We start from the raw sequence: 8,647 nt of genomic DNA on the forward strand, positions 1-8,647 counted from the left end.
TGACATGTGAGGAACCTCAGAAAACTTTTAGACATGGGACGAGCTCATGGGCATGGTTTTGTGTAGATACTTTTGCAGAGCAGCTGCGCGTAAGGGCAGACGTGCTATTGGCAGCAGAGGGAATCTAGCCGACAGCTTGATCCTGCAAGTGTGATTCTGCACGTCATGACGTCACGCTGCACGAGTTTTCACACACAGCTGTCTTTCCCTGCGCACCTCTGCAGTTTGCAATGGGGAAGAAGCCACTGAAAGGCAAAGCTGAAAGAGTACAGAGTGCTATCCCGTGTATTGCTCCACTGAGGTAACATTCAGTGCGGTAGGCAAATGCTGAACGCTAAAAGAGCTTATAGTTAAGTCATTAGAACGGCTGTCCTATTGAGGCTATCCTCCAAAAGAGCAAAAAATGCGCCTCAATTTACAGCACTCAAACCAGCTGGGGTACGTGAATGTCTGTGCTGCCGAATGAGGACTTACTTACCAATTGCTTTTTCCGTATATTACTGTTCTGCTGTTTTCTAATGAATGTCCACCAGAGGGAGCTATAATCCCTGAACAGCATAGCCGACCAGAAACACTTCAAGTTATATCAGCTGTCTTCAGTAGTCCCAGCAATACATGTCTTACAGCATGAGCTTATGTAATAGATAGGATCAAATGTGTACTTCACAGTCTGAATATAGTTATGAAACTTGCATTTACAGCATGGCTTTATTCAAAACGGTTCTGGAGTGTGCAGTTGCTCTCAGAGGGGGACACAGGCCTGCGCAGACGCACAGGGGCTCCATGCCACCCATAAATTATATGCCATAGTTTGTGAAACTGCATAGCTCCCAGTCCCAACTGTCCCTCTTTGAGAGTCCTGTCCCTCTTTCCTCCTCATTTGTCCCTCTTACTTTCTATATAAATATATATATTTCTCTACTAAAAAATGTGTTTGACTCTAAACTTTATCCCCATCCTTTAAATAGATATATAATTAATTGTAAAATGTTAATACGAAGGGAAATGAAGCAGGATAGAAAAGACCAGTGTGGTTTAAATTATAGCACAACATATTTTTCTTATGAAATCTTTATGGTATGTGTGATTAGGGGTGTGCTGGGGGCGTGGTTAAAGGTGTGGCAGGGGCATGGCTTAAGTGTCCCTCTTTCTCATCTCAAAAAGTTGGGAGGTATGAAACTTAATTAGCAGCATTACAGGGGATGGTTAGTTAATCAAGTGATCAGCAAATGTCTAAACCCTCCTACACATGCCTGACTTGAAGTGTACCTGAGACGAAGGAAAAAAAATACATACCTGGGGCTTCCTCCAGCCCCCTTTGGCCTTATTGTTTTCTCATTGCGTTCCTCTGCAACCTCCACAAGTCGAGGCCGGTCGGTGCAGTGCAGCCCAGTGCTCTCCCCCATCTCTCTCGTGCGGCTGGGAGCTTTTTCGCCTGTGCAGTAGTATTGTGAAGAACTCTCTTGATGACGAGATCACGATGGGGGAGCGTGTGCGGCCTGGCCGCGCATGTGCAGTAAGCCCCTGACTGCCACAGTTACCGGGCCAGATTGCTAAGGCTACAGGCAGCGGAGGAGAATGGTGAGGGATTAATCAGCACGAAGGGGGCTGGAGGAAGCCCCAGGTATGTATAAAACTTCTTTATTCAATCGTCTCAGTTTACTTTAAGTCGGCTGAGACGGCCGATAACGATTGCCTTGGCCAACAAGCGCGTGTGGTGTGTGTACGGCAGCCGGCGATCCCAACACTGAAGCGATTCGCCAGGCGTATCTAATTAACCCCAGCGATACCAATCGTATTGTTTGCTCCGCTCACCACGTGACATCATACACATGCAGCTTGTTGTTCCTCCATCACCCCCCCCCCCCCCCCCCACATAGCAACACAGCCCATCGTCAGCTACACAGCTGACATCCTGGCGTGTATCAAAAAAGGGCGCCTGGAAAAAAGGGCACGGGGTATAGCCGAAATTTTAAGTTTTAATGCAAAACCATATTTTTCTTTTAAGGGGTTGTAAACGAAAATTTAATGCTAAATAGGTTAAATAAACTGAAATGAAATGGCAAAATACCGTTTATAACAACAAACTAATTCTGAAAAGAAACGTCAAATATCGTCTATAAGAAAAACAATATTTACACTTGTATTAAGCATAACAATGCAATGGTATGTTTTACAGATATTTTACTGTAATTATACCAAACTGTAGGCTCACACAGATCTCTTTCTATCCCTAACCCCTAGACCCCTCTTTGTTTAAAGAGAGTCTGAAGCGAGAATAAATCTCACTTCAGACCTCATAGATAGCAGGGGCTTGTGTGCCCCTGCTAAACCGCCGCTATCGCGCCCAAATCCCCCTTCGTGCAGCGCATCCCCTCTTCCGCATAGAGGCAGGGCTAACCGCCGCAGCCCTGCTCCACGCGCGTCTGTCAGCGCGTATCTCCGCCTCTCCCCCGCCCCTCTCAGTCTTCCTTCACTGAGAGGGGCGGGGGAGAGGCGGCGATGCGCCGCTGATAGACGCGACTGGAGGCAGGGCTGCAGCCGTTAGCCCTGCCTCCAGGAAGAAATAAATCACGACCAAGTTTAAGGTATGCGGGGGTGGGTTTGGGAGTGAAGGGACCCCCGTTTAGCCGTGGGATAGCGGCGGTTTAGCAGGGGCACACATGCCCCTGCTAACTATGAGCTCTGAAGCGAGATTTATTCTCGCCTTAGAGTCTCTTTAAATATATATAATTTAATAAATTGTATATATTACATATATTGTGCTGTAACTATACCTAACCTTACTCTCACACAGAGCCCTCCCTGTACCTATCCCTAACCCCTAGACCCCCCTGGTGGTGCCTAACCCTAAGACCCCCCTGGTGGTACCTAACCGTAAGACCCCCCTGGTGGTACCTAACCGTAAGACCCCCCTGGTGGTCCCTAACCCTAAGACCCCCCTGGTGGTCCCTAACTCTAAGACCCCCCTGGTGGTCCCTAACCCTAAGACCCCCCGGTTGGTGCCTAACCCTAAGACCCCCCTGGTGGTGCCTAACCCTAAGACCTCCCTGGTGGTGCCTAACCCTAAGACCCCCCCCCCCCCCGGTTGGTGCCTAACCCTAAGACCCCCCTGGTGGTGCCTAACCCTAACCACCCCCTGATTGCGTATATTATACTGTAACTATACCTAACCCTCCCTGTACCTATCCCTAACCCCTAGGCCCCCCTGGTAATGCCTAAACCTAACCATCCCCACCGCACAAACACCCGAAACACATATAAACAATAATATATTTAATCCTTAAAACACTTCTCTACAAATAACATGAATAAAATAATTTATATATTTGTAATAGAATAAATAGCTTTAAAATAGCCTTAAAATCACGTAAATATTATAAATAGAGAAAAGTATATATAAATATATACAATACAATAGATAGCCTTACAAGCATTAGAAATCCTAAAATAACAGTAACATTAAAAGCGATATTTTAGTACCTGTAATTAACGCACTATAAGTGTAAAAACAACCTTTAAATAACAGTAATATTAAAAGCGATATTTTAGTAACTATAATCAACGCATTATAAGTGTAAAAACAAAGTTAATACCAAAAGCGATGTATTTCTAATACAATAAGGTTGAAAACGGTATATACGCATTATACATATGAAAACTAATTTTAAATGATCAAAGAAGTGTAAACGAAAATTTAGTTGTTATACTTTGTAAGCGAAATTTTTAAACGAAAAAATAAGTAAAAACTGATATAAGCGAAATTTAAAAACGAAAAAATAAGTATAACACAAACTCAAAACGAACTTGTAAACGATATTTGTTATAAACCTTATTCTGTATACGAAAACTTTTGTTAACACGATCCCTGTAACCGCTATTTCTCGGGCGCCCTTTTTTCCTGTCAGGCGCCGAATAGCCGATATTTTGCATTGCAGTCTATGGCGGCGCCCTTTTTGTCCACTATCCCTGTGCGCCCTTTTTTACTAGCACCGACATCCTGGCCCAGCCCTGTCGACCAAGGGGATCAGGTGCTTATCCCCAACGGGTGACATCCGTCAAAGGTGTGTACGCACCTTAACCTTTTACAAGATATGGTCTTTCTAGCTAGTGATGACACGTTGCAATTAAGAAGACCAATGTATCTGATCAGATCCAACAGCATTTATTCTTTGAAGCAACGCCTTTTTCAGATGGGAGGCTGATCTGTCCGCTTGTCGAGCAGTTCAGCGCCCAAACTGCCTCCCAAAGGCGCCATTCAGGTGCAGTTTAAGGGCACTGAATGGCAAAAGTTGTAACACCATGTATGTCAGCACTTGACACTTAGTGGTGTTATCTGACGGCAGAGAATGACATGTCAAGTCTGAGCATAACCGCAGCTGCACTCACATGTGACTCTGTGGGGGCGTCACCTGTCAGCCACTGCTACCGAGCAGTAATAAGTGCCCAGCCGGTGTACGAAACATGAGCTGCCTGTCTGAAAGAGGCTTGAGGCTGGCGGAACTATATATGGACACAGAAACAAAAAGGACTCAATATTAACAACAATACCACCATTAGCATCAATAGGTCTAGGTTCACACCACTGGCAAACATGTACATTCCCGGCAGATCCAATGTACATTTTTAAGGGCCCGTTTTCACTTGTGTGGTGCAGAATCGCCGCTGTTTCCCCGCTGACAAAATCGCATGCGGGTGCGATTCCGCATGCGTATTTTACCGCAATTTCGCATAGTTTAGTATTTATGCGATTTTAACCATGTCACTGCCTGTGTGATTTAACATTAGTTTCTATGCGAAATCGCGGTAAAATACGCATGCAAAAAACGCATGCGATTTCCCTATTAAATACGTTAGCGGCGATTCGCATAGCGGTGTGCGAGGTGCGAATTCTGAGGGCTCTTCCGTGCAGATTTCTCCCGCACAGAAAAACACTCAGGATTACTGACAAGTGGAAACAGGGCCATCCACTTGTATTGGCTATGCGAATCCGCATGCGGACAACGCATGCGGATTCGCGATTCTGGAAACGGGCCCTAATAGATTCACTGTGTTCATTGTTTTTAACACGTTGCTGTCTGTTGTAGCATGCATTTTGTGTTTGTGACAATGGCCAGTAAAGGAGACCTGATTTGGGGAGAAGTCTGGGTATTTTTTTTTTTTTTTGTATTTTATTCCACCACTAACATTACTCTTATTTAATTTCTGGGTAGGGTTGACGTCTCTGCTAATTATAATTTAAATTTGTCATGCCTCATTACAGTTAGAACGAATGTAGACCATCACTATAGTGTTTTATTGTTTCTGTTGGCATACATAACGGGTATGGTGTGCGTAAAAGCCATGGAAGATGGGACTTTGCATTCTGCTTTCGCAAAGGACACGACAGATACTTTAAAATCAGACATATCATGATGTAGAATCAGTGAATATGATCATTTATCAGCTTATCTCTGCTCTGGAAACGGTCCATTTTTTGGTCTAAAGTAAACTACGAAACAACAACAGAACTGGTTAAAAACTGTATAGTTTTTGCCAACAGGACCATTTAATACTCTCCGTTTCAGCCGGTTTTAAAGTGACACTGAAGCGAAAAAAAATTATGACTTGGTTGTGTAGTACGGATAATTAATAGAACATTAGTAGCAAAGAAAATAGTCTCATATTTTTTATCTTCAATGATATAGTTTGTTTGTTTGGTTTTTTTGTTATAACATTGCATCATTCTCTAATATTTGCAGTTTACACACTACTCAGCATTCTAAATTATTTCACAGAGTAGGCTAGTAAACTTTTGAACTTTACTCTGCAGAAACAACAAAATACAGTGACAGACACTTGAGATAATAAGCTTCAGAAGACATAGCTCTCTGCAACTTTGAAAGTCGTGGAGCTCAGAGAAGCCCTTTTGCATAGATAACAACTGGAGTTTCTTAATTCTTCCTGTACTGGAAACAATATTAGAATCATATCTCTGCTGCTAATGATTTATTTCTTAGCTGTACTACACATACAAATCATTATATCATAAGTTTATTTTCACTTCAGATTCCCTTTAACATGAAATCCAGTAAAACTTTTGATTGAGAGTAACTTGGTTTTAAGAGCACTTTGCAATACAAGCACACATTTTTGTGAAATTTTGACTTGATATACAAGCTAGAAAAAGTATACATGCGTCACGTCATCACAACTGAGCCAATAGTTCTTCCTTCTTTGGCGTGGAAGAATTGTATTTAATTGTAATTAATCTGTGTGAAGTCACAATTCCATGAAATCGGCAAAAGTAACTGGCATTGGATAAGTTCCTTGTTAAAGCCACACACACACAATCAAAAAGGTTGGGGTGAGCCAAAAGAGAGCAATGACTCTGTTAGTTATAGTTAAAGTCTTGTTTACATTTTTATTTTATACTATTTTACTATAACTGTTTTTGGATTTGTTGAACAAATCAACTGGGTTCCAATTCATTTTTATGGGGAAATTCGCTATGATGTAAAAGTGCTTTGGATTGCAAGCATGCTTCCAGAACGAATTCAATTCACAAGCCAAGGTTCCACTGTACTTATATTTTAGCACCCTCAGTCTTTAGTGCAACTGACCTTTCTGCAATTTGTGCCCTTTTCCTATTTTACTCCTCAGTATTTCTGCTTCTCATGATCACCACACATTTTTGTGAAGTGGCAGAACTCAAAAAGGAGGTGTGTGAGGTACGCACACTGCCTTCTATTCACCAAGCATTACTACATTAAATGGGGCAGAAAACAGCTGATTTTACCAAACATTTTGTGAAATGTCAATTCACAAAGGCCGTTACTACATGGAAAACTGAAATTACCAACCAGTGAGGTAAATTGCCGATCTGTGAGGTAAATACCTCATAAATGTTCAATTCAGAAAGATTCGAGAATGCAGTAAAACAAGTGAGATATTCTGAATTTTACCTCCAACCTGGAGCTGTCGGTAACTAACAGCTGTTTGGTAAGGTGATAGAAGGAAGGAAACAGAGCAGAGAAATGGTAAAAATCAAATAAATGGTTCCGGAAAATAAGAATGTTAATGATAAAAACGTATTGCCCGCATTTTGCATTATATTATGTGGTAATTAAAAATAGTTGATTAGGTACTAATTTGAGCTGATACGAATTTAATGTTAATTTTGCGCAGTAGAGACCCGATGACGTCTACACCACGTGAACCCCCGCTGAGGGCATCGATCGACTTCCAGGAGCTGGAAGAAGCCCCAGGTGAGTGCAATTTTTTTTTTTTAGCAGCGTGAACCTTCCCTTTAAAATTCTCAGTGAATTGTCATGCAGTTTTTTTTTTTGGGGGGTAAATTACTGAACTATTACCGCATGTGTAAAAATCTTAGTGAATTTGGGAAAAGTCTAAAATACCACACAAGGTAAATTACCGAACATTTTTTACCGAGCGTGTCTTAGTGAATTGAAGCCCCAGTGGGAATTGGCAGAGCTTGATGATGTGAGAGATAAGGCTGTGGACGCACTATGAGTGCTTTCTGAGAGCTTTTCTGACCATCAGTGCTTTTTGAGCGCTTTTTTTTTTAAAAAGCTCCTATTGACTTGCATTAAAATCGTGGTAAAATTGCCGTGGTCATTATTTTTTGAAGATTGTGGCAATTTTACCATGATTTAATGCAAGTCAATGGGAGCATTTTTTAAACAGCGCTCAGATAGCTCTGATGGTCAGAAAAGCTCTCAGAAAGTGTTCATAGTGAGGCTACAGCCAAACTATACATCTCTGTTTCCACTTGCTCATTGTGTTCTGTGTGACTGTGTGATGCCATGTTGACTCTTGTCCAAAGGGACATAAGGATGTCAATGCTCAAGTGAAATGCTGTTATTAAAATCTTGTCACAAGTCCTCATGATATGTAGTGACAATGCTGAATACGTTTGAATTTTCCAGGGGTCTTGAAATAAAAAGAAAAAAATTGATGTGCCCCGTGTGAGGATCGAACTCACGACCTTCAGATTATGAGACTGACGCGCTACCTACTGCGCTAACGAGGCAGTTGGAGTTGCAGCATGCTAGATTTCAACACAACTAAACAGGTCTCAGAAATTATCATTGATTTATAAAGTGCCAACATATTCCGTGGCACTGTATAAAGAAATTAAATTTTTATGCCTACAGGCGCAATTTCCATCAAGAAATTTCCTATCATTAGCAATAAAGTATTTTGTTGCTGTTTATCCTCCTTGGCGGTATCCCGAGTCAGGCTCAGGGTGGACAAAAGCATCCAGGAGCGGTAACCCCAACCCTGGCTCGGGGTAGCCATCGAGAGCTCTATGAAGAGGGCAGCCCGTTCTAACTCGCCTCCCTCGGGATCCAGACGCTGGCAGCCATTCTCCTTCCTGTCCTCGGAGGCTCTGCATCCCCCTGGTGAGATTGCTGTCTGTCGTCAAGACGACAGCAGGCGATCTCACTACAGGGTTACAGCGCCACCCAGAGGACAGAGGGAGAATTGCAGCACTGGATCCCGGGGAGGTGAGTAAATGCTAGGCTGTCGCAGATTTCTCTGCGGTGTGATCTTTTCCTGATTTTAGCGTCTAAAAGCATGCTAAAAATTGCATCATTTTTAGACCCTGTAAACTGGAAATAATCAAACCGCCAGGGAGGTTAAC

At 42.6% G+C, this 8,647-nt stretch overlaps 1 non-coding gene across 1 annotated transcript; it reads right to left on the reverse strand.

Annotated features, from left to right (window-relative positions):
* Positions 1-7,959: 7,959 nt before the first annotated feature.
* TRNAM-CAU (transfer RNA methionine (anticodon CAU)) lies at positions 7,960-8,032 on the reverse strand. The gene has a single exon. It is a non-coding gene; the product is annotated as a tRNA-Met (tRNA).
* Between the last annotated feature and the right edge of the window lie 615 nt (positions 8,033-8,647).

This window comes from Hyperolius riggenbachi, chromosome 3 (assembly GCF_040937935.1).
Source record: "Hyperolius riggenbachi isolate aHypRig1 chromosome 3, aHypRig1.pri, whole genome shotgun sequence".
Lineage (NCBI taxonomy): Eukaryota > Metazoa > Chordata > Amphibia > Anura > Hyperoliidae > Hyperolius > Hyperolius riggenbachi.